A 19,133-nucleotide genomic window follows, 5' to 3' on the forward strand; every position below is an offset into this window, starting at 1 on the left:
AGTCACAATGCCTTTTATGACCTAGTCATGGAACTCAAACACTGTCGTTCCCATAATATTCTATTAGAAGCAAGTCATTAATTCAACCCACACTCAAGGAGAGGGAAAGTAAGCTTCACTCCTTGAAGGATGTTGTGTCAAAGAGCTTGTGAACCTTTTTTTTAAACCCTCCACATGCCTATCAGACATTCCATTGGAGTTATTACATATTAGTTGAATATACAGATTTGGAGCTCAATGGAGAATCTGCAAGGGAGATAGAGCCCAGGAGTGGATACCATATGGCCATCACCGGCATTATGATATTCTTATGCCATAGTGGGTATGAACACAAGCTTTAGTATTAAATGTGAATTCAAATTCCAAGTCATACACTCACTAGCCCTTTGATCTTCGTTATCACATACAAACCTCATGAGGTCCCACTTGTTTTTTCTTTATAAAATGGGGATAATAACAATTACCTAGTCTTACCCCCACGGAGCTTTGGTTCACCCAGAAACCCCAAAGCTAGGTAGGTTGGTTTCCCAAAGAAAATACAAATTGTGGTACCAGCAGAAAGAGGAAGGAGACTAGACACGCAAAACCAACAAAGGCCCCTACAGACCTTTTAGGAAGACCAATGCCAACTGATCCCCAGAAAATATGTTCAGATGTTGATATGTAAAACCCTTCTCTGTTCCAAGAAATGGTCGATAAGGTCCTCAATACCTATTAAATGATTGGTGTGAGTGGATTTCTGTCGTTTAAATTGTTTTTAATGTTTATTTATTTTTGAGAGAGAGAGACAGAGCATGAGCAGGGCAGGGGCAGAGAGAGAGACAGAATCCAAAGCAGGCTCCAGGTTCCAAGCTGTCAGCACAGAGTCCAATGCAGGGCTCAAACCCACGCACCACGAGATCATGACCTGAGCAGAAGTCGGAAGCTTAATCAACTGAGCCACCCAAGCGCCCTGGGTTTCTGTAGTGGAAAATGAAGGCAGAGCAGAGTTTCAGGGAGGCAAGGAGGAGAAAGAGACAGTACAAGAGACAGAAACAAGAGACCAAGAGAAAGTATCCCCTAAATTCCCTAAATCCCCACAGGAATTAGAGGAAATCTTTGGAAAAGCTTTGGAACTGCTCTGGTTCAAGGAATGAGGATTTCAAGGCATTCTTCACCTAGATATCAAAGGGCAAGAGGTTCTCTAGCTGATCATACTTTTTAAACTGTATCCAGACCACACCCAACAGAGTTTAGAAAAACTCACCTGAATTATGAACCCCCCCCCCCCAAACTTCCAAACTTCCAATGGCAAGTGGGAAACGGAAGAGACAGTGAGAGCGATCATCGACTCCAAGAAAACAAAGAAGCTAAGGGGATGAGAGGTGGACGAACCCCAGTTTTAGAAAAGCTTAAGATCACTACATTTGTACACAGAGAGCTACTCTGAAGGAAGCTTATTCATTTTTATAATGATTTTACGAATGTCTGAGCATTTTTGATGAAATCCTTCAGATCTATAAAAAGGTATTGGAGAATAACAAAGTAAACACCTGTGTCCTTACCACCCGGTTTAAAAAAAAGGGCGGGGGGGGGGGGGAACTTTACTTAGTTAACAATACTTGTAGAGTGATTTGGGTCTTTTAACCATGGGTATGCATGTCTGTGATAAACACAAAAAAAAATGAAAGCAGGGATTAAAAACTAAAACTAATTGCAGACCGAGCCATAGAAGGAATTTTAACAGTAAGATTACAGTGGCTATATCTTCTGTGCTCATAACGAACTATGGCTTTGAGCAGCTGTTTTTCTTTAATGAAGAAATAATTACATCCAAAGTGCTTTTACAGGAGACCCCTGTGAGCCCTCCCCTCTCTGATCATATTTTGCTCCTTCTTTCCCAAGATAACCACTATCCCAAATGTGATGTGTGCCTGTGAATATCTTTATATTTTTATCCCTGTATGATATATAGTGTTGTTTTCCATGTTCCTTAAACTTCATACCAACGGTATCATTCTGTACTTATCTCTCTGCAACTCGCTTTTCACTCGATGTTAGTTTTTGAGCTGTGTCCGTGCTGCAAAGCACAATCCCAGCTTCTTCCGTTTGGGGCAAAAGTTCTCCTGATCGATTGATTCACTCTGCTCCTCATCCATTGATTCAGACCTTCTGTTTGTTACAGTGTTTGGCAAAGATACTCTTGAAGTTGACTCCTGGTCCATGGGTGTAAGTTTTTCTAGGGATCCGCCTGGGGAAAGAACAGCAGAGTCATGGAGCGTGCCCATGAAAACCCCCTTTACCCGAGGGGTTTTTTCATACACGGAACAAAATGTCATCAAATTTTTGACCAGAGACACCTAATCCCCGCAGTCTCCCCATCCTCTCCCGCAGTCAAGAATGTCTTCCTTTCTTGGCACCATTGACACCCTGCTCTTTCTAGAAAATTCTGGCATCCACAGCTCTCCTCAGTCTTCCTCCCTCTTGATTTCTCTGTGGTGTTCGGCCCTGTTGACTCAGGGTCGGGTAGGGATAGACACTCAACAATTGAAGACACATTTTCTCACTCATGGGACCAGCATTGTCCAAGAGAAATATAACGTGAGCCACACATGTACTTTGAAATTTCTAGTAGCCTCACTGAAAGAAACAAGAGCCAGGTTTTAATAATATATTTTGTTTAATTCAATGTATCCAAAAAAATGATTTTAACCTATAATAGAAACATTATAAAATATATTCCACAGAGTCTTTTTTTTTTTTAAATAAATCGTCCAAATCTGCTGTGTGCCTGACGCATACAGCACATCTCGGTGCAGATGAGCCATGTTTCAAATGCTTGAGAGCTTTACGCAGCTAGTCACTGCCACGGGGAAACATGGTCATCCAGACTTTGTTTCCCAAAGCTTGGTAGATCCCAGGTGATTTCTACACCCATCCGAGTCTAAAAGGTGGCTCGGGTAGTTCTTGGAGACCGAAAGATCTAGGACCACCCCCCACCCCCAGCCCCGCTCCATGGCCTTCTTCTTCAATCATTAATTCACCAAACGTTTGTTAACCCCCAACTCTGCCGAGCACCAGGCTGGGTCCTGAGGATACACTGGAGGGGGTTCCCTATATGGCCCATGCCCTCAAGGAAATTACTATCTGTTCAAAGTTATATAGAAAACCAACGTGCCCTGGTGCAAGCAAAAATGCAAATTATGGAATTATGATTAAGAACATGGAGTCTGGAATCAGGTGGCTGTTCTCAGGCAAGTTTCTGTATCTCTCTGCTCCTTCGGCTCTAAAAATGAGAAAACGGTTGTGTTGGGCACTGCTGGGTCCTTACCCGGCACCGTGTCCCTTTCTTCCCCACTAACAGACTTTGTTTCTGTGTTCATCTCTCTCCTGCATGGCCTAGGTGACCAGGGAAGACCAGCTTTCAGTGCATGACATTACCCTGGCCAATGTGCCCACTGTGTCACATGCTTATCCCCAAACCAGATGGCCAGAGGGATAGAGGGTACCAGTGGCCAAGCCCTGAGTTCCAGGCTCATTCCCAGATTCAGGGGTAGAGTGAATTCCACCCAGAGCCCACGGAGGTAGATGGGGGGGGAAGCCCTCGGAAGGAAAAAATCAAGGGATTATTCCCAAAAAGAGAAATGATAGCCTGACCATCAAAATACACCTCCTAATGTACAACTCCTCCTTCTTGGCCAGGAACAGCGAGACCCTAGAGGGGAACTAGATTTTCTTGAAAACCTACAGTGTGCCAGGCATCACGTGTAACCACATACATTATACGCTGTCCACATCACTGCCACATACATTATCACCAGGTGTCCCTTGTCACGCAACGTAAACAATTTCATTTTCAAGTAACAGAAAAGAAAACCAAGGCAGGAGAAGTGGAGTAATCCGCTTGAAATCACATGTGTAGGAAGCGGCAGGCGAGGACACCACCCAGAGAGAGTGGCTCCAAGCTTGTGACCACCCCTGCATGAGATGTAATTTCACCCTCCCCCCTCCCCTGCTGCCCCCCTGTCGCTATCCTGGGCTCCCAATGCCAGACACCGGGGTAGCCTCTGTTTTCACGGCTCATTCCTTACAGAATGAACGCCAACAGGTGCCGGTCTCACTGAAAGGTAGAGCATTCAGCAGGCGCCTCTTTAAGGAACCCGTGTCTGCATCTCTCCCTCGTCCTTGGCAAATCACCCCCGCTTGAGTCTAGAGAATTCTGTAAACTAATGGGGAACAGCATGAGCCCTGGGCCCGACAGATTCGGGTGCCAGCTCTTCCAGATGACTACAGATGGGACCTCAGGACAGTTTCTCGACCTCTCAGTGCCTCGGCTTCCTTCTCTGTCAAATGGGTCAGATCAGAGGCCCTTTCTCATAGGGTTGGGAGGCTAAAACGGGGGCATCGGCCAGTTGGCAGACGCAGTGAAATGAGTCATGGCTGTGAGCCTTTTAAGATTATTCCAGGGGCGCCTGGGTGGCTCAGTCGGTTAAGCATCCGACTTCAGCCAGGTCACGATCTCGCGGTCCGTGAGTTCGAGCCCCGCGTCAGGCTCTGGGCCGATGGCTCGGAGCCTGGAGCCTGTTTCCGATTCTGTGTCTCCCTCTCTCTCTGCCCCTCCCCCGTTCATGCTCTGTCTCTCTCTGTCCCAAAAATAAATTAAAAACGTTGAAAAAAAAAAAAAAGATTATTCCACTGAAGGGGCGCCTGGGTGGCTCCGTCGGTTGAGCGTCCGACTTCAGCTCGGGTCATGATCTTGCGGTCCGTGAGTTCGACCCCTGCGTCGGGCTCTGTGCGGACACATCGGAGCCTGGAGCCTGCTTCAGATTCTGTGTCTCCCTCTCTCTCTGCCCCTCCCCCATTCATGCTCTGTCTCTCTCTGTCTCAAAAATAAATAAACATTAAAAAAAAAAAAGATTATTCCACTGAAGAGTAAGACTTAACCTTAGCTATTTGAGCTTCTACAGGAAGGGTCTAAAGGATGGGATAGTAGCTTGGATTGGCAAGACTGACTTATTCAGCAGCCGTCCCCTTACAACTGCTACACTGGAAACACTTCGAGGATAATAATAATAATAATAATAATAGAAATTGTTGCCAATAATTTGGAACGTTAGTGTGGTCAGGATGCTGCTAAGAGAACCTTCCATGCAATCTCATAGAAGCACCATTACAGTGTTAAGTCGGCGGTGGGGGGGGGGGGGTCATTATGGTGCCCATTTAAAGAGAAGGCAACTGAGCTCATTCAAGTCACGTGATTTAATCACTTCTTTAAAGGTAATGACAGAACCAGGATGTCAGTTCTCCCTGAGCCCAAAGGACATGTCCTTTTTTTTTTTTTTATTTTTGAGACAGAGAGAGAGAGAGAGAGCACAAGTGATCGAGAGGCAGAGAGAAAGAGAATCCCAAGGGGGCAGAGGGGGAGAGAGAGAGAGAGAGAAAGAGAGAGAAGCAGGGCTCCAGCGCAGGAACCATGAAATCATGACCTGAATGGAAGTCGGCTGCTTAACAACTGAGCTACCCAGGCGCCTCCCACCCCCACCCCAAAGGCCATGTTCTTAACGGTCAGCAGGATAGCAGTGCTGTATAAAATGGTGAGATGCTCAGCTACCAGATTGGAAAGAAGTTCTGAAGAGTGAGAATATTCAACTGAGGCAAGAGTGCGGAGAGCGTGGCGTTGTGAGACCCCGTTACTGGGCATATAACTGTGCGCGTGTATGTTGGATGCGAATTTAGGGATAAAAATTCAGATGGGATATGCACACCCCGAGTAACCCGCCTGTTTCACCGCTCTGCACCTGCCTCGGAGAAATACCCTCACTGGCGCGCAAGAGGGCAGGCAAAGCTGCTTACGTGCAAGAGTGGGAAACCGGAGGCAACCCCAGGTACGTCGGTGTTACAGAGATACGTGTAATGGATACACCGATGGGCCGGGTTCAAAGAGGCAGTTTTCAAACATGGGATAAGTCTAAGGGTACTGACATGAGCCAAACTCCTGTAAGCATGTTGAAGTTAAAAATATGCAAATATTGGGGCGCCTGGGTGGCTCAGTCCGTTGAGCGTCCGACTTCAGCTCAGGTCATGATCTCGCGGTCCGTGAGTTCGAGCCCGGCGTCGGGCTCTGTGCGGACAGCTCAGAGCCTGGAGCCTGTTTCGGATTCTGGGTCTCCCTCTCTCTCTCTGCCCCTCCCCTGTTCATGCTCTGTCTCTCTCTGTCTCAAAAATAAATAAACGTTAAAAAAATGTGCAAATATATAGATGCAGGGAATGAGGCTGTTTACATCTGCAAAAACTTCGCACCTCTATGTAAAGCATGGGAAACATCTTGAAAGATACGTTAAGGATTCTCTCCGAGGAGAGAGGAGGAGGGCAGGGGATGAAAGGGTGGCCTGCCATTCTGCATGATTTGAATAGCTTCCATGACCCTGTTGATGTTTTCTTGGAAAAATTGTGTAAGCCATGAGATGAGATACAGCTCAGTAAAAAGAAAGACCACCGTGCAGGGATGATTCATGGTCTTCCTGACAGCCCATCTCCCTGAAAAAAATGCGCATTTTGCACATCTGTACAAAACCACGTTCAGGGCACCCACAGAAACTAGAAACTGTCCACGAGACCTAGTGACCCCTGGCTTAAAACACTTGCAAAGGAGAGACGGAGTGTGGTAGATCAACGGTGCCACAAGTCCTTGGCCACTCCTCCCACGGCGAGGTAGGATCTGAACCCACTCCCCCGGAATCTGAGCCGGCCTTAGTGATTTGCTTGGCCAGTAGAATGCAACAGAAGGGGTGTCTGGGACTTTGGGGGCTAGTCATAAAAGGCCCCGCCTGCAGCTCTACCCGAGCCCCTTGAGACCCTCCTCCAGGGGAATCCAGCCTCCACGGAAGGACTCTGACTCCCTGACGTCACCATACCGCAGAGGCCATGTGTCGTAGACAATCCCAGTTGAGCCCAGTGGCACAGCCTTCCTTGCCAAGGCACCAGACATTGAGTGAAACCACGCTGTACCTTGAAGACCAGCCCATCCACCAGCCTTCGGGTGATCTTGGTTGACACCATGAAGAGCAATGGTGAGCCCTGGCTAAACTCCTGACCCACAAAATCAACAAATATATACTGGTCGTGGCTTTAAGCTACTGAGCTTGGGGATAGTTTGTTACTTGTCAATAATTAGAACAAGAAGGGAATGCGCTCCTGTGACCTGGGGTGAAGGTGGGGATCCCACTCATCCCAGGACCCTGGAAGAGGTTCTCTCTTCAGACGTGGTACATTAAGTGTGTCCTAACCTTTCATTGGAGAAACTTCCACGCTTCCTTCCTTCCTTCCTTCCTTCCTTCCTCCCTCCCTCCCTCCCTCCCTTCCCTCTTCCTTCCTTCCTTCTTCCTCCTTCCTTCCTCCCTCCCTCCCTCCCTCCCTCCCTTCTTTCCCTCCTCCTTCCTTCCTTCTTTTCCTTCCTTCTTCCTTCCTTCCTTCCCTCTTTCCCCAAATTTTAATTGAGCACTTCCTAAATTGGTTCAAATCATGGTCCAGACTCGGGAAACACAGATCAGTTAGCTAAGGTCCCTATTCTCCAGGGATTCCAAGTAGGAGATGGATAGACACACAAATAATTATCTTTTGAAATCATAGATATAGAAACCATGGTTGTTGTATGATGGTAATAATAAAATCCTTTGCATTAATTGGCTTTATGTGGATAAACTCATTCCATCCCCTGAGATGGGTTCCACTCCTATTTCTACTCATCTGATGAACCACTTGAAGCACACAGACACTGCGAGATGCATCCAAAATCATGTGAACAAGAAGTCACAGTCAGAATTTGAACCCAAGCTGTCTGGTTCCGAAGCCACCAGAGATGTTAGGGAGAAGAACAGACTGTGGGGCCCCCAAGGAGAAACGAGATACCCTCGGGGCAATGCTGACCACTCAGGTCCAGGCCAAGGTGTTTTGCCTGAAACACCTAGGACCGAAGTGGAAGAGATCGTAAGGAGCGATCAGGTTCAAGACGGCTGTGGACAGTCATCCTGACGGGGTTGGCTGATGGCTGCATTTGGGGTAAGAGAGGACAGAGGTCGAACAGGGAGCACGATCCTATGGCAAAGTCAAGGGTTGGGTTTGGGCTGTGATAATTTGGAACGCCGGAAATCCCGGGTGCATTCTGGTGGCCCGTGGCGAAGGAGTCCGCTTTCTCGAAGGAAGAGATTTCACTCTTTAAAAAATAACCTGCTCGAATTCATAGAAACAGAAAGTAAACCAGTGGTTGCCCGGGGCTGGGGGGACAGGGAGGGGAGAGTAGATTTAGTGAGGATGGGGTTTCAGTTTGGGAAGACAAGACGTTCTAGACTCGGAGGGTGGTGATGGGGGCAGAATGCTGGGAATGGACTTAATGTCACAGAGTTGAAATGGCAAAGACAGTCAGTTTTACACTGTGTCTGTTTAATCACAGTAAACAACAAAATAACCTGGAGTTTTGGATTCTCTTGAAAAGTTGGATGATCTGACGAGTCTGTGGTTCTCCTCCAGGCCCGCCACCCTCCCCGAGCCCACTCAGGTTTGGGGCTCCTCAGAAGGCCCCGTCCAGCCTTCCAGAGAACATCCCTCTTTCTGACGATCCCCTTTGCTTCCTGCCGTCCCTGGGGCCCAGGAGGGGTTAGTGCAAGGAGTCAGGCCGAGAAGGACGGCCAGGCTGGGACCTCGCCCTTCTAGTCCATCACTAATTATGATGATTGGTGTTGCCCAGTGATTAGCCAGCTGTGCTGCCAGCATTAAACGGTCATTTATCAAAGCCTGAAACTCCTTCTTCGATGGAAAAGCTTGGCCCTCGCCCTGCACTCGGGCAAACAGAGGCCGCTCAAACCGCCCTTGTCAGTGTGGAGGCCAGGGTTCCAGCCTGCTCGGCCCCTGATGCGTGCAGAGAAGGGCGAGAGCAAAGCCACGGATCACGGCCAGGAGACAAGTCTGCGTGTCACAGGCGTGTGTGTGTGTGTGTGTGTGTGTGCGTGTGTTTGCGCTCTCATGCACGAGCGCGCCTGCATGAAAGATGCTTAGAATTCAGAGCCACATTCCCGAGCAGGTGAGGCACCTGCGTGTCCCTCCCACAAACACCCCAGCAGCTCTGGTCTCCGTCCGGAGACTGAATGAAGAGGAGCTTTGTTTTTCCCTCTTTTTATTTTTACTTATTTGTTTGTTTGAGCTTCGGAGGGCTGTGACTACGAATTACCACAAACTAAGCGGCTTAAAACGGCAGACTCCTCCTCCCCCGTGCCCGGAGGCTGTGAGTCCCAACGGCGGGTGTCAGCAGGGCCGAGCTCCCTCCTGGGGCCTCAGGGAAGGATTCTTCCTGCCTCTCCCAGCTTCTGGCTGCTCCGTGCCCCTTGGCTCATGGCCTTGTCCTTGCAATCTTGGCCTCTGGGTGCACTTGGCCATCACCCTGTGTCTGCTGGGTTCCTCTTTCTGTCTCACTGGCCTCGGGGCCCACCCTGAGCCAGGATGATCTCATCTTGGGGTCCTCACCTTAACTACATCTGCAAAGACTCTTATTCCAAAAAAAAGGTCACATTCTGGGGTTCCAGACGGACAAGTCTTTTGGGAGGATACAATGCAAGCCACACGTCCTCAAATATCAGACCTTGATCCTGAAGGCCCCTGGGCCCCTGGAAGAGGTCACCTCGGCCCTCCTGGGGCTCCTGCCCATCTCAAGGTTCGAAGAGCCTGGGGCCTTCGGCACAGGTGTGGGGTGAGGGTAGAGCATCGGTCCTCAGCCATCAGTCAACCCAGAAAAAGGCCCTTGTCTGTACAGGGCCTCCACCATCACTATGCCACAGAGGGACGTGCTTACTGGAACAGCACATCACACGCCTTCAGGGGCATCAACCTCCGTGGTCAGGGGTCCTTCAGGGCTGCGTCGGCGGGCAGGTCCCTTAGATTCAAGACCCCGCTCGCGCACTTCCTAGCTGGGCAACTTTGGGTACGTACTTAACCTCTCTGCACCCAGTTTCCTCGTCTAAGATACAGAAATAACAGCGCTGCCTCACAGAATTTTCGTGAGCCCCGAGTGCCTGGCACAGAACAGGTGCTCCGTGCCTGCGTGTATCATTGTCCTCATCCTCGTTATTATCGGAGCCACGGGGGCCAGGGCGCATCTGCCGGAAGCTTGCAAAGGTATTGCTTTTATCCGAGGTCTCTTTTAAATTTTGAACCAATATTTTCATAAGGGAGAGTTCCCATAAAAATCCCGATTTCAAGCTTTTTTGTGACAATTTTTTAAAATTGTTTTCATGTTTATTTATTTATTTTGAGAGAGAGAGAGAGAGAGAGAGAGAGGGAGCCGGGAGGGGCAGAGAGAGAGGAAGACAGAATCCCAAGCAGGGTCCCCGCTGTAGGCACAGAGCCCAATGCGGGGCTCGAACACACGAACCGCGAGATCGTGACCTGAGCCGAAGTCGGACGCTTCACCGACTGAGCCCCCCGGGCGCCCCAAGATTTCGGGCTTTTCTAAAAAAAAAACTCCGGACACTTGGCAACTCTGGGGTCGCATCCCCACCTGGCACCCGTTGGCTGTGGGTAAGTAGCCACTGTTCTCTTTAAATGTGTCCAGGGCCCCAGGGCCCCCTCCCGGGTTCACAGGTGCACACATCCTCTCGCGCTCCTGAGCCACCCTGTGGCCCCCCGGCCCTGACAGCATTGGAGCTTGCCGTCCCCTCACCTCCCCGGAGGCAGCTGATGCCAGATGGGTTGTGTGGCATAGCCGGGGCCACCCAGCTTGCCACAGTGGAACTGGAGCCCCGGCCTCCTGGCTGCCAGCTTCCTTGTTGCCACTGAGATATTTGCAAATGTGGGATGGCCTCGCTCGTCGCCGTCGGATGACAGAAATGGAAGAGAATGTGGCAGCCTTCTCTTCTGGTCTCACGCTCAGGCCGGCTGTTTCCAAATGATGGAAGTTGGTCCAAAGGAGGGGTTCTGGAATTGTTTGTGTGTGGCAGAGACCCCCCGGGGCAGTCTGGTGAATCCCGCAAAACCCTGCTCAGAAGAACATCGAAAACCACATAAAATAAAATCCATAGGATTACAAGCAAAGTCAATTGCTTTTAAAATAAAATCACTGAAACGTCTATAAAAAACAAATTTGAGATGCCGGAACACAGGTGCTTCTGGACGTAATCCCAACATCAATGATGAGTGAATAATATTTCCGGATATCCACAACTGCCGGGATGTGATAGCAAAGTATCTGTGGCTTCCACGGCTGGCAAAACTTTGGGTATTGCTACTACTATGTGGTAATCAAGAAATTGCTACATTAGAAGTAAATTTGGGGGTTGCCCGGGTGGCTCAGTCGGTGAAGCGTCCGACTTCGGCTCAGGTCATGATCTCACGGTTCGTCGGTTCGAGCTCCGTGTCGGGCTCTGTGCTGACAGCTCAGAGCCTGGAGCCCGCTTCAGATTCTGTGTCTCCCTCTCTCTCTCTCTCTCTGCCCCTCCCCGCTCGTGCTCTCTCTCTCTCTCTCTCTCTCTCCTCTCTCTCTCTCTCTCTCTCCCTCTCAAAACTAAATAATATACATTAAAAAAAATTTTTTTTAATTTTTTCCATGTTTATTTATTTCTTTTGAGAGAGTGACAGACAGCTTGAGTGGAGGAGGGACAGAGAGAGAGACACAGAACCCAAAGCAGGCTCCAGGCTCTGAGCTGTCAGCACAGAGCCCGATGTGGGACTCGAACCCACCAACGGTGGGATCATGACCTGAGCCGAAGTCAGACGCTTAACCGGCTGAGCCACCCAGGCGCCCCAAAAAAATTTTTAAAAAGAAGTCAGCTTGGTGAATGTAAATGTGTGAGACTTTTTCCTTTGCAAGTTCTCAGATCTGCTAAATTGTATCCCTGCAACGCCCAGGCTGAGAACCCCTCCCAGAGGAAGGGATGGGAGGTGATGGCACCTGTAACGGAGGGCTGAGGTCCGGCGAGCCATGCACAGAGGGGCACCGCCCCGTGTTGATAGCATGTCCGCAGACTTGTGATGATCCCTCATCAAGGGGCAGAAGCTGACCTCAGATGACAGGCGGAGAGAAGCAATGCACCTTCCCCCCCAAGCCCCAGACAGGACACACGGTGCATCTTGTACAATGCAGACGTCGGGGTGCCGACCCCCCGGGCGGTCGAAAAGCCGAGTAAGCAAGCTACAGAAGAGAAAATGTTATCAAGAAAATCGTAAGGGAGGGACACCTGGGTGGTTCAGTTGGTTAAGCCTCTGCCTCTTGATTGCAGCTCAGGTCATGATGTCACGATGTCATGATGTCATGTACATCATGCCCCACGTCGGGCTCCGTGCTGACAGCTCAGAGCCCGCTCGGCATTCTCTCTCTCCCTCTCTCTCTCTGCTCCTCCCCGGCTCACTCGCTCTCTCCCTCGCTCTCTCTCTCTCAAAATATATTTTTTTTTCCAACGTTTTTTATTTATTTTTGGGACAGAGAGAGACAGAGCATGAACGGGGGAGGGGCAGAGAGAGAGGGAGACACAGAATCGGAAACAGGTTCCAGGCTCCGAGCCATCAGCCCAGAGCCTGACTCGGGGCTCGAACTCACAGACCGCGAGATCGTGACCTGGCTGAAGTCGGACGCTTAACCGACTGCGCCACCCAGGCGCCCCTCAAAATATATTTTTTAAAAATTTTTTAAAAACCGGAAGAACCTTCTGGAAAAGCAAGAGTCAATCTCTCATGTTTTTCCACCTCCACGAATAACCAAAACAAAATTACTTCAGAAGAGCGTGCCTTAACTGAGTGTTTACTATGTGCCAGGCCCCCATCAACTGGAGCTAATGCACTCATGAAATCCTTCCAACGGTGTGAAATTGGTACCATCGATACCCCATCTCTCCTGGGGGACCACGTCCTAGGTGAGCAGGTGCAACTCATCAAGAAGATGGGCAACTGCCTGACTTACTTCCGCGGTCTGGCCGCCTCCAGGCGGGGCTGGGCCAGGACCTCTTTGAAAGGCTCACCCTTGAGCACAGCCAGGAGCCTCTAGAGCCCAGCAGCCTCCCCGGTGCCCCTCTGGCATCCCCCTGGTGCCCGAGTGTCTCCCGCAGCCAGTAGACAGCTTTTCAACCACCCCTTCGCCCTCTCCCAAGCCACGGAACAAACAGAAACAAGAAAGCTTTTTGCAGAAAACGAAAATCTCACAGATGAGGAGACCGTGGCTCAGACCATGTACTCAAAGCACGGGGTTGGAAGTTGAAAGCAGAGCCCACAGTCCCCACACCACAGTGAAACGCTGAGGACAGAGGTCAGGGTAGAGTGGCATAGACTTGGTTGAGCCCTCTTCTAAAACCCCTCTTCTTTGCTCTTTCAACAACCTAATATTTGGGTCTCAGGGCCTAAAGGAGTGAAACCCAATACTATTCAGATGCCTAAAATCCCATCCCGATCATTCTTCTCCTTAGCGTAACATTTCCATCTCTGCCAGCACATTTTGGGGATGCCTTGAATTATCATCAGTGGCTAACACCTCGGTGTAAATGAGTGTTTTGGTAAGGGTGCTAACAGTCTTCCAGAGATTCACGTTCTCTCTTTGAAGTGCGGAGACACTGCGAAGTTGAACTGTCTTCTCTTTAAGGAAGAAAAATCGACCCTCTTCAGCAGGGAGAGCCCGGCAAGCCCAAACTGATTCAGAGCTCAGCTGTTTGCCGAGCTAACTAGCAGTCCGGTGGCCTCCAGGAGAAGTCCCCTTGCACGTGTTAATGGCACAAGCCTTTGATTTGGATGAAGGAGGAGATTGCAGCATTTCATCAGTGGGGCTCTGTTTGCGTGTCCGCACGTGGACGTGTGTTTGATGCATTTGCTTCGGTGGAACATCACCCCTGGGCGTGAGTTGGAGGGAAGAGGGCAATCGAGGAGGGTGGCATAGCGGTCATCTTTGGGACCAGCTTCAAGAGAGGGGACACCAACCAGAGGACCTGATTCGTGAGAAGCTTCTACGAGACTCTAAGCATAAGCATCACTGCTTGGGCAGAGCTGAGGCTGGAAAGAAATGTTAGGCATCCATGTTGAGGATGAAATGTAAAAGGTCACCTAAAACCTCAGTAATCAGGGGGAATGATATTCTAATGCATTTTTTAAAAATTTTTTTTAACGTTTATTTATTTTTGAGACCGAGAGAGACAGAGCATGAACGGGGGAGGGGCAGAGAGAGAGGGAGACACAGAATCAGAAGCAGGCTCCAGGCTCTGAGCCGTCAGCCCAGAGCCCGACGCGGGGCTCGAACTCACGGACCTCGAGATCGTGACCTGAGCCGAAGTCGGACGCTTAACCGACTGAGCCACCCAGGCGCCCCTCTAAGGCATTTTTTAAAAGATCAGAATCAAGGGGGCACCTGGGTGGCTCGGCCAGTTAAGCATCCAAGTTCAGTGCAGGTCATGGTCTCCCCGTTTGTGAGTCCGAATCCAGCATCAGGCTCTGTGCTGACAGCACAGAACTTGCTTGGGATTCTCTCTCTCTCTCCCTCTCTCTCTGCCCCTCCCCTGTTTGCATTCGCTTTCAAAAATAAAATAAGACATTTTAAAAAATCAAAATTAGGGATGGCCTGGGTGACTCAGTCGGTTAAGCATCCTCCTCTTGATTTGGGCTCAGGTCATGATCTCAGGGTCGTGGGATCGAGCCCCATGATGGGCCCTGCACCGAGCATAGAACCTGTTTGAGATTCTCTCTCTTTTCCTCTGTCCCTCTCTTCCACCAGTGCTTCCTCTCTCTCTCTCTCTGTCTCTAAATTAAAAATAAAAATAAATAAATCAGACACTTCAGCTTTTGAAGAAAAAAACTTTTAAGTAAAAAAAAAAAAATTTTTTTTTAATTCATGGCCCGAAATAAAGCCATGGTGAAGATAATGCCAACATTTTGAATTAAGGACAGGATCAGAAGCTGAGACACAACATGGATAAATGAGCTGGGGAGAGAAACCTTCTGGAAGCTTCTTCAGGGAAGCTGCACCGCCCTGGCCCCTCAGGATGGGCAACCATTGGAACTTCGAGAGGCAGAACCTGCCACAGAGAGTGACTTCTTCAAGGGCACCGTTGCAGCGGGCAGGCATCAGATGCTACAACCAGCAGGATGTGCCAGCTTTGCTCCTGAGCCCCATTGAGAACCACCCCAGGGAACTCCCCAGGGGGCTGTGGCAAGCAGGGACGTCCCACACACCCTAATTACCGGCAAGAAGCCACTAGAAGAAACCACACGTCATTGGAGCGTCGGCGAGAAAGGAAAGCCTAGAGGTGTTCCTTCATTCTATTCAACGAAGATCGGTGCCCGGCACGTCCAGGCTGCAGGCAGAGAGGCAGGGTGAGAGTGAACCCACATCAAGTGAATTGCCGATCGCGAGGTGTGTCTAGGGTGGAGGAACAGAGAAAAGGTCGAGGTCAAGAGCAGAGGCTCAAAGACAAGTAAGGTCTGGAGACCTGATGTCCACCATGATGGTTACCGTCAACAATACTGTATTATGTGCCTGAAAGTTGCCAAGAGAGTAGATCTTCACTGTTCTCACCAAAAAGGAAATGGTTACAAGGTGACACGGTGGAGGCATTAGCCGAGGCTAGGGTGGTAATCAGTTTGCAATACCTAAGTGTATCAACTCAACACGGTTACACACCTGGAACTTCACACAGTGTTGTGTGTCAGTTATATCTCAATTAAGCCGGAAAAAATGATAAAGGAGGTTAAAGAGGGGGGAAAAAGACCATGGGCTCGGTTGGCTCTGAGAGTTAAGCAAGCTTGTTAACATCAGGACCCTCCGTGCGTCCTCCCTTCCTGCTCTCTCCTGAACCCTTGCCCCCACCCCTACCCCTATCCAGTGTTTCATTTCCCTCTTTCCTTTGCCCTATCACTGCACTCTCAGCCTTGCTCAGCCCCACTGGGAGAACCCATGACAAAAATGCTTCCGATGGCAACGGGTGGGAAACGAAGACAGAAGACCCAGCACTGTATATTCGGAATGATCTGGATTGTATTAAAAGGATGCTCATTAAAAAAATACTAATAATGACCATCTGGAAGACAACGGCAATAATCCATTATGGACTGCGTGTGTGTATATGGCCCCCTAAGATTCTTAGGTTGAAACCCTGCTCCCCAACAGGATTTTCGGAGGGAGGTAACTAGGTCACGAGAGTGAAGCCTTCATAATGCAACCAGTTCCCTTGTGAGAAGAGACACGAGGGGCGCCTGGGCGGCCCGGTCGGTTGAGCATCTGACTTCAGCCCAGGTCACGATCTCGAGGTTTCTGAGTTCAAGCCCCACGTTGGGCTCTCTGCTGTCAGCCCAGAGCCCACTTCAGCTCCTCTGTCCCCCTCTCTCTGTCCCTCCCCCACTCGTGCTCTCTCAAAAATAAATAAATATTAAAAGACGGAGAGAGAGAGAAAGACGAGGACTTGTTTCCTCCCTCGGTTCTCTACCCTGCGAGGACACAGCAAGGAAATGGCCATACACAAGCCAGAAAGCCCATTCTCAGCAGATGCGCAACCGGCCAGCACCTTGATCTTGGACCTCCAGTCTCTGGAACTGTGAGAAATCCATTTGTGGTTTGAGTTCCTGTCCCCAGTATATTTCTTACAGCAGCCAGAGCTGACTAAATTAATCCCGGTCTTGGAATGGCAGGACCTTGAGGAACATGCCCCCTTCTCTCTACGTTCAGATTATTTTCCCCAAAAGTAAAATGTAATTTTTTCAAGATGTCTTGATTAGACCGGTCCCAGAAATGACCAAATAGAATGAGATACTTTTCTTTTCCCATAAGAAAATCTATAGATATTTCCGTATATATTAGATTAAGTCATATGGCCTTTTATTTTGACATTTTAAAATATATGTCCTGCCTCATTTCACAAAGGACTTAAAACAGAAATTTGAACATATTTTATGGAAATGACTATTTTAACTGAGACTATGCTTGGTTACCGTAGTATTCCAGGAGTTTCTTCAAGAATTATATTTTCAGGGGAACACACAGACATTCTAAAGAGATGCTAGATTGCGGTGCCTGGGTGACTCAGTAGGTTAAGCGTCCGACTCTTGATTTCGGCTCAGGTCATGATCTCACGGATTGTGGGTTCGGGCCCCGCGTCGGGCTCTGTGCCGACAGCTCGGAGCCTGGACCCTGCTTCGGATTCTGTGTCTCCCTCTCTCTCTGCCCCTCCCCCGGTCATGCTCTCTCTCTTTTTCAAAAATAAATAGGGGCGCCTGGGTGGCTCAGTCGGTTAAGCGGCCGACTTCGGCTCAGGTCACGATCTCGCGGTCCGTGAGTTCGAGCCCCGCGTCGGGCTCTGTGCTGCCAGCTCAGAGTCTGGAGCCTGTTTCAGATTCTGTGTCTCCCTCTCTCTGACCCTCCCCTGTTCATGCTCTGTCTCTCCCTGTCTCAAAAATAAATAAAACGTTAAAAAAAATTTAAAAAAAAAAGAAAAAATAAATAAATAAACATGAAAAAATAATAATAAAATAAAACGATGCTAGATCAGGGATCAGCAAACCTTTTCTGTGAAGGGCCAGAGAGTAAATATTTTAGGCTCTGTGGGTTATACCATCCACATCACCAGCAGAAACGCTCGGCTGTTATAACGCAAAAGCAGCCGAGCTACCCTGTGTAGAACTACAACTCTGGATTCCGGTGCGGGCTTGAGCCTGGGGTCTAGATACTTCCTTGCCGGCAGCTGGCCTGTGCAATGTGGGGTGCGTAACAGCCTGCCGGCCTCCATCCACTCGCTGGGGACAGCACTCCTTCCCCTCACCTGCGACTACCCAAAGTCTCCAGACATTACCAGATGTCTCCTGGGGGGACAAAATTGCCCACATCTGAGAACTGGCGCTCTAAAGTCTAGCAGAATGTGAGCCGCATTTTTTGGCGGAAACAGTAAACGCGATCTTTTAACCGGATTTGGACAAATTTGGTGCTTTGGCCACGGTGTGATACATCCAACGAGTACGGCTGTCTCTGCTGGGCCACCATGAAATCAAAACGTGCGTCCATTGTGCATATTTTCTGAGGGGTCGCTAAATATTCTAGCCTTTGACCCATTAGCCCCACCCCTGAAAAATCTAACCATAAAGAAATTTGAAATGTGAGAAACACTAAATGCACAAGGATAAGGTGCCCAACGCAGTATTTTCTAGAAACGACGAACTCTTAGAAACGTAAGGTAAGTGCTGCGGTCTGTGTGTGTGTGTGTGTGTGTGTGTGTTCCCCAAATTCCTGGATTGGAACCTAATGCCCAGTGCGATAGCGTTAGGAGGCGGGGCCTCTGGGGGTGATTAGGGGAGGAGGGGGTACCTTTCTGCATAGGAACCGGCCTCATAAGCCCTCAGCCCTCCCCTGCCCTGCCACCACGTGAGGTCTGTTGCCCAGGAAAGGGAAGACCACCCTACCGTGCTAACACTGCCTGATCTCCGACCTCCAGCTTCCAGAACTGTGAGGAATAACTTTCTTTTGTTTATAAGCCACTGCATCTGTGGCATTTGGTTACAGACTAAGAAAACGAAGCAGAGGATCGCACTGTCAAACTACATGTTTCATTCATCAGTGGAAAATGTTACAACTTTCAAAAATCATGTCTACCGGGCGTCCACCCGGATGGCTCAGTCAGTTGAGCATCTCACTTTGGCTCAGGTCATGATCGCACAGTTCACGGGTTTGACCCCCACATGGGGCTCTCTGCTGCTGGCACAGAGCCCGCTTCAGAGCCTCTGTCCCCCTCTCTCTCTGCCCTTCCCCCGCTCGTGCACTTTCTCTCTCTTTCTCTTTCAGAAATGAAAAAAACCTTTTTTTTAAATGATGGCTATGGAGGATATTAGTAGCTGGGAAAAATGCTTTATCGCATTCTGTTAAGCCAGCTAAGGAAGATACAAGTTTACTTACAGAGTTCAACCTCAAATCCTCCCCCATTTTGTTGTTTTTTTATAATTTTTTTAATGTTTATTTATTTTTGAGAGAGAGAGAGAGAGAGACAGAACGTGAGTGGGGGAGGGGCAGAGAAAGGGAGACCCAGAATCCGAAGCAGGCTCCAGGCTCCGAGCTGTCCGCACAGAGCCCGACGCGGGGCTCGAACCCACGAGTCGTGCGATCATGACCTGAGCCGAAGTCAGACACTCAACTGACTGAGCCACCCAGGTGCCCTCCC

The sequence above is a fragment of the Neofelis nebulosa genome, chromosome 9 (assembly GCF_028018385.1).
Source record: "Neofelis nebulosa isolate mNeoNeb1 chromosome 9, mNeoNeb1.pri, whole genome shotgun sequence".
In the NCBI taxonomy this organism is placed as follows: domain Eukaryota; kingdom Metazoa; phylum Chordata; class Mammalia; order Carnivora; family Felidae; genus Neofelis; species Neofelis nebulosa.